The 7,472-nt window shown below is 37.7% G+C and overlaps 1 pseudogene; it reads left to right on the top strand.

Annotated features, from left to right (window-relative positions):
* The first annotated feature begins 1,066 nt into the window (after positions 1-1,066).
* On the top strand, positions 1,067-1,665 carry LOC124966052 (small nuclear ribonucleoprotein F-like; annotated as a pseudogene).
* Positions 1,666-7,472: the final 5,807 nt, after the last annotated feature.

Below are 7,472 nucleotides of genomic sequence, written 5' to 3'. Positions count from 1 at the left end.
CCCAAAGGACTTAAAATCAGCATACTACAGAGATACAGCCACATCAATGTTCATAGCTGCTCAATTCACAATAGCCAGACTATGGAACCAACCTAGATGCCCTTCAATTGATGAATGGATAAAGAAACTGTGGTGTATATATACAATGGAATATTACTCAGCTATAAAGAATAATAAAATTATGGCATTTGCAGGCAAATGGATGAAATTGGAGAATATCATGTTAAGTGAGATAAGCCAATCTCAAAAATCCAAAAGACGAATGATCTCACTGATAAGTGGATGATGACACATAATAGGGGGTAGGAGGGGGGCAAGAATGGAGGAAGGAGGTACTGTATAGAGGGAAAAGAGAGGTGGGAGGGGTGGGGGGAGGAAAAAAATAATGGAATGAATCAAACATCATTACTCTATGTAAATGTATGAATATGCAAATGGTATGCTGTTACTCCATGTACAAACAAAAACAACATGTATCCCATTTGTTTACAATAAAAATAAATTTTTAAAAAAATGGTACTTAGGGGTTGGGGTTGTGACTCAGTGGTAGAGCACTTGCCTAGCATGTGTGAGGCACTGGGTTCAATCCTCAGCACTGCACAAAAAAAAATAAATAAAATAAAGGTATTGTGTTCATCTACAACTAAAAATATTTTTTAAATAAATGAAACAAAATAAAATTAAACTGATACTTAGAACTTAATTTCTAGGTCAACTGGGAATACTGGTACCAACCAACCCTTTCATTGAAAACTTTTATAATACTGGGATAAGTGTACAGAATAATTATTTTCAGATCTTGGACAGTAGGCACTGCAGACTTGTTGGTGCCAAAGAGAAGGGAAACAATTGAGGTGAGTCCCTGGTGTTCTGCCTAGAGCCTTTTACCAGACCCCAGAATAGGGATGAGGAACCCAAACAGAGGACAGGAGCCTCCTGAGGTGAAGAAACGGGGATCAAAGTAAAGGGAGTTTGAGGTAGCTGGAACTTGAGAAGCAAAGAGGTTGCTCCAAGGAGAAAACCCTTCAGTTATCTTCATTAGGTGACCTTGAGTCTTTTTGTAAACATGACCTGCATATTTGGAGGCTATGACTCCATAAGACTACACAGAAAACAAGCACCAGAGGGGGGAGGAAATAACTACCAGAAAGCTGCAAGATGAAGAACTATGGGGGCTAACAGCTGGATGGGAAGCATCAAGTTCCAACCAACCATAATGAAGAACCTTACCCAGGGAATCCAGTAGAGACCCTAGAAAACTCAAGCCTCAGAAGTAGCGCTAAACTTTTTTTTTTTTTTTTTTTTTTTTTTTTTCTCCTGAGGCGCAGCGGTTCGGGCCCTCGGGTAGCTGCTCCAGTCTCGAGGGTCGGGGGCGAGTAGCCAGCAGCATTCGCCCGTCTTCGCGACGAGTTTACCCCTCAATCCCAGACATTTCCTCAGTGGATGAACAGGGAAGCCAGTGGTGGTGAAACTTAAGTGGGGAATGGAATACAAGGGCCCCTGGGATCTGTAGATGGCGATGTGAACATGCCGCTTGCAAATACAGGAGAACACGTAGATGGAGCATGGTCTGGCCATCCGGGTGAAGTTTTAATAAGGTGTAATAATGTCCTTTATATCAGAGGTGTTGAGGAAGAGGAGGAAGATGGGGAGATGAGAGAATAGCGCCTTTCATGGGGATTTTTATATATATATTTCTAGACAATAAAGACTTGTTTTTGTTTTTCAGCTAGTGAACTCTTCATATGCAGATATTTACATGTAAAAAATGTTGAAACAGTTGAAAGTTGATTCACAGAACTAATACTTTAAAAGCCACCCAACTTTATATTCAAGTTGATTTTCCTCTGTAAGCCCAATAATTTTTTTTTTCTTTAAGGGATAATTATTTTTTATGAAAGTGAATTTCAGCCCTTGTTATTATATATTAACGGACCTTTTTAAAGCAAAGCTTTTGAGCCACTTAATGTGTAAAGTTAAACATTTTCTTAATTTCTCTTATTTAGTAAAATAATGTTAACTGTATCAATATAAGCTAAATAATGCACATATCATAGCTGAAATTGAAACATCATCTGAAATTTAAAATGACTGGAGATAGGGCACAACAGAAATTGTTAACTGACATTTAGACGGGAGGCATATGCTTTGTTCACTTGAGAATAAAGTTTTCTGAACAGAACTTCATATGAAACCAAAAAAAAAAAAGTAGTGCTAAACTAGAACTAATAACAAATCTAAATGGGTGTTCACTCAATAATAGTAATGTCAGAACAAAACTCAACACTCTCTAAAGGAACACAGCATATCCAATTAATAACAGTGTTCTGCATTCAATTAAAAATTATTAGACATGAAAAGAACTAGGAAAATCTGAGCCCTAACCAAGAAAAATCTATTTTTGGAAATAGTCTAGAAATGACAGAGATGTTTGAATTAACAAACAAGGAATTAAAAACAGTTATAATATTTCCAAAGAGTTAAAAGAAAACATAAACCAAATGAGAAGAGAAATGGGATATAATTGTTTTAAATCAAAATAGAACTTCTAGGGTTCAAATTATAATATCTATAATAAAAAAATTAACTGGATAGGATTAAGATCCTTTTAAACACTGCAGAAAAAATGATTAGTGAATTTAAAGACAAGGCAATAAAAACTATGCAATCTGACATTACAAAGGGGGAAAAAACAAGCTGAAAAAAATGAAAAGAGCCTAAGTAACTTGTAAAAGAATAGCAGTAATTGAAGTCCTAGAAGTAGAGAAAGATAAAAAATATTTGAAAAACAATGGGTGAAAATTTTACAAATTTCACCAATTTTACAAATTTGATGAAAACTGTATACTCACAGATTCTACCTCAATATATATCAAGCAGGATAATATGATGAAAACCACACCAACATGCAACATAACTGAATTGCTAGAAACTAATCATAAAGAAGAAATCTTCAAAGCAGCAGGTATGGAAGACGTATTAGAGACATGAGAAATATGAGAATTACTGCTTACTTTATATCATAAATAATGCAAGTGAGAAGACAATGGAATGATTTTTTTTTAATTCTGAAAGAGAAAAGTGTTGATATAGTTTCTGTAACCAGAGAAAATATCCTTCAAGAATGAATACCAAAATTCTGAGAGAATTCATTGCCAACAGACCAGCACTGCATTTAACAAATGACTGATGAATGTTTTCTGACTGAAGAAATTGATTCCAAATAAAAACTCAGTCTCTTCAACACAATGAAGAACACAGGAAATAATATGTGAGTAAATATAAAATATTTTTTCCGGTTAAATTTTTTAGAAAGATAATTCTCCAAAGCAAAAATAACAAAAATGTAGCATAGAGTTTATAATATATTAAGAAATGAAATGAATAATAATAATAGTGTACAGTATGGTAGGGGAAATGGAAGTATACTGTTTCAAGGGTCTTCCTTTTATGTGAGGTAGTACATTTTTGAAGGCAGACTTTGACAGTTAAAAACACATATTGCAATCCTTAGGACAACTACATTCACACACAGAAAAAGACAAAGTCTACTGATATAATAAATTTTAAATAAGTATAATAATAATAAAATGAAAAATAATATAATAAATAGAATCCAAAATACTCAATTAATTCAAGAAAAGGCAGGAGACAGAGAAAAAATTTTAAATGAAAGAGACAAATATCAAGATGATAGACTTAGACCAACCATTTCAATAACTATGTTACATCTAAATGGAAAAATATAAAAATTATAATGCAGAAATTGTCAGTCTGGATGAAAAAGAACCAGCTATATTCTTCAAGAAATTCCCCTTATGCATAAAAAAACATACATAATTTAAAAGAAAAAAGTAAAAGTGTGGGGAAATGACACACTATGCAAACTCTGTAGCTGGAAGAGCTGTGTTCATCGCAGCCAATATACTTTAACCCATTATGTCCTGTCATACTATGTGTAGAATTCCTATAAAAACTTAAATTGAATGACAAATATACCATTTGCGATCACTTCAAAATAAATATTGTTTTTAGAGTTCTATTTGAGAAAAGAGGTGAATGTTTAGAGTTTTTGAGAATTGCTTACATTTTTATATGTATATATGAAAATATATATAAAGGGTACATGAGCTCTAGATTATGATTTCCAACCTATTTTAATGCATATGTGTCAATCTCATTGAAATAGTCACAGAACTAAAACCTGGGGACCTAAAGAGTTAAGACAAGGAACATCACCAGAGATAAAGGGAGACATTTCATAACAATAAAGAGGTCAGTTTAACAAGTCAAAATGATACAACAAACCTAAATGGGTATTCTCCCAATAACAGAGTTTAAAATACATGAAGCAAAAATTGACAGCAAGGAAAGGAGAAACAGACAAATTTAAATTATAGTTGGAGTTTTCAACACTCTTCTCAATAATTCATAGGACAAGTAGACAGAAAATCAATGAAAAAGGATATGACTTGAACATCACTGTCAACCAACCTGACCTAAATGACATTCACTCATTAGGTAAAATATACACATTTTTTCCCAAGTGCACATGGAACATTCAACAAGATAAATCATATGCTGGGCTAAATGTAAAAACCAAGACTATAAAACTTCTAGAGGAAAACTTAAGAGAAGATATGCACAACTTTGGGGCAGTTAAGAGTTTCATAGGACACAAAAAAGGAATTAAAATTTAATAAATTGGATTTCACCAAAATAAAATTTCTCATTTTCAAGGTCATCAGTAAAAATAAAAGGTAAACCTAGAAGAAAATACAATACATATATCTTATAGGACTTAGATAAAAACATAGAACATTCTTAGCCCTTCATTCACAGTAGCCAAAAGTGAGTAACAATCCCAAAGTCCCTCAGCAGGTGACTGGATAGAGTTGTGTTGTATCTAAACGATGGAATACTACTCAGCAACAAAAAATAATCCACTGTTGATATATTATGGAAGAATCTCTAAAACACTGTGCAGAGCAAAATGAGCCTGACACAAAGGACTATGCTTTGTGGTTGGGTGCAGGAGGAGCTCAGGATCAGGCAAAACTGATCTAAAGTAATAGAAATCCAGTGAGTGGTAACCTGGTTTGGGGATGGAGGGATCAACTGTCAAGGAGTACTGGAGGACTTGTGAGGTGACAGAAATGTTCTGCATCTTCATTGTGGTAGTGGTTACATGGCATATACATTTGCCAAAAATTACCCAATTGAACACTTGAAGCAGGTGCCTTTTATTGAACAAGTTATACATCAATAAATCAATAATGTTGATTTTAAAAAAAGAAGGGTCAGGTGCAGTGACACACACCTATAATCCCAGCCACTCAGGAGGTTGATGCAGGAGGATCACAAGTTCAAATCCAGCCTTAGCAACTTAGCAAGGCCCTAAGCAATGTAGTGAGAGCCTGTCTCAAAATAAAACTCAAAAAGGGCTGGGTATGTGGCTCACCGGTAAAGTGCCTCTGAGTTCAATCCCCAGTACCAAAAAATTAAATTAAATTTAAAAGGAGGAGGAAGAGGAGGGGGCGCTTCTGATCTTCAGAAGATTGCACTCCAGATGGGAAAACTGAGTTGGAAATAAGGAAATACCCCAAGGTCCCACAGAAGCCGGAAGGGCATTCTTCCCAGGTGCCATGCAGATCTAAGAAGGGGGAGGTGGGCGAGGGATAAATCAATGTCCATTTCATGGGGGAGCTCAGGCAGGAAGTGAAGGGGAAGCGGGGATCTGAGGCATAGAGAGAAGACTTGGGGTTTCCAAAGAAGGATTCAACATACTGAAGTGGAAATAGCTGTGGTCTGTGCAAAAGACTGGTGTGGCTAATTCAGATGTGAGAGAGGAATAAAATGTAAGATCCTGGGAGAAGGTCAAGGATGTACAAGACTGATAATGGGCATTCTTATGAATCCTGCTCAGAGCAGTGGGAGCACTTGAGTTAACTGAACTGTGGGTGGAGAGCCTGGGGTCAGGAAGTCAGAAGAAGGCTCTTGCAGGTATGAAGACATGGACTGATGGGGGCCTGCTGTACTGAGATGCCCTGGGAATACACAGGGAGGAGAAGACCCAAGAATCCCCCAGGCGAGGACAAGCCTTTGAAGGAAAGCTCTCTCACAGTTTTTTAACCATGGAGAGGCAGCCAAACCCAGCAGATTGAGCCTAGGCTCTGGAGTCCACAACCCTCAGACCAAGCCTGGCTCTACCTCAATAAAGCTCAGGCAAAGTTCCTAAGCACCCCACACCTTAGTTTCCCCAGTTATTGAGAGGATCGGAGGTGAGGTACGAAAAGCAGCTGGCACAAAACAGACAATAAATACTAGACATTGTAATTAGTCTTAAGGTTCATCAGAGATTTCTGGGACCAGCATATGTGGTGAATCCTCCCTTTGTGTCTCAGGGACGGGGTCACAACTAGACTGCGTGAGTACAAGGAAAGAATTAAACACATAAACATACCAACCTTCAAGGACAAACAACAATAGGCACAAATATCATTTACATATGCGCTCACTGCATGTGGGCCACAAAAAGAGTGAGGGGAGTCCTTTTCATTAAATAGCAACAGGGCAGGGGCCTGATTACGAAAAGTCTGGTGAAGGGGTTCATAACATGAAGCTTCTCCACTGGGAGAAGGATGCTTTTTTAATTTGCAAATTGACCGAGAGTAGCCTACATAGTCCAACATCTCTGTCATCCAGTAGCCTCCTTGACACTTTGACGCAGGTAACTCTGGCTCTCAGGGAGTCCCAGGATACCATTGCTCCAGAATCTCATCTCCAGGTAGGGGCATGCACTGTGGGTGTCAAGCACAACATTTATGTTAAGTAAAGTTGTGCAGATCTAAGGAAGAATATTTTTCTACATTGAAAAGCATTTACTGAGCAGCTACCGTTTACAAGGTTTATAAGATATCTACTGTTCACATCACACTCATATTTACCTGGGATTGTCTGGTATAACTCTGCCTAGAAAGCAGTTCATGCTGAGAACACTGACGAGGGCAGCAAGGCGGGTAATCACCAGGCAAGTGCATGATAAACAACATCCAGGTTACAGGGAAGGAAACCGAGGCTCGGTGATTTTACCAGTCACCCAGCTAGCTTAGCAGGAAGCTGAAACCAGAACACAGGTCTTTCTCATTCCAAGTCCATGTCTATCCATTATATCCCGGACCTCACAGAACCCTTGTAGAAATATCTATGAGAATTCATTCTTGCTGGCAAAGAATGAAGGATGATGGAGAGCAGACACTGAGTCTAGAAAAAACAGGCCAGTACTCTTGCGCTCCCAAACTTAAGACTTCCCCAAAACATAAGGCCACTCACCCAGCTGCCCACTGAGGTCTCCCTTCTCCTCTTCTCTGCCCCCCACCATCACAGTCAAACCAGAGATACTCAGAGCCCTGAACTGCACCATTGGAGCGGCCCTCAGAAACCGTGCATCCAACATCCCCCTTCGAGCAGGA

Source organism: Sciurus carolinensis, chromosome 16 (assembly GCF_902686445.1).
Source record: "Sciurus carolinensis chromosome 16, mSciCar1.2, whole genome shotgun sequence".
Lineage (NCBI taxonomy): Eukaryota > Metazoa > Chordata > Mammalia > Rodentia > Sciuridae > Sciurus > Sciurus carolinensis.
This window is presented reverse-complemented; position numbering and strand designations above follow the sequence as displayed.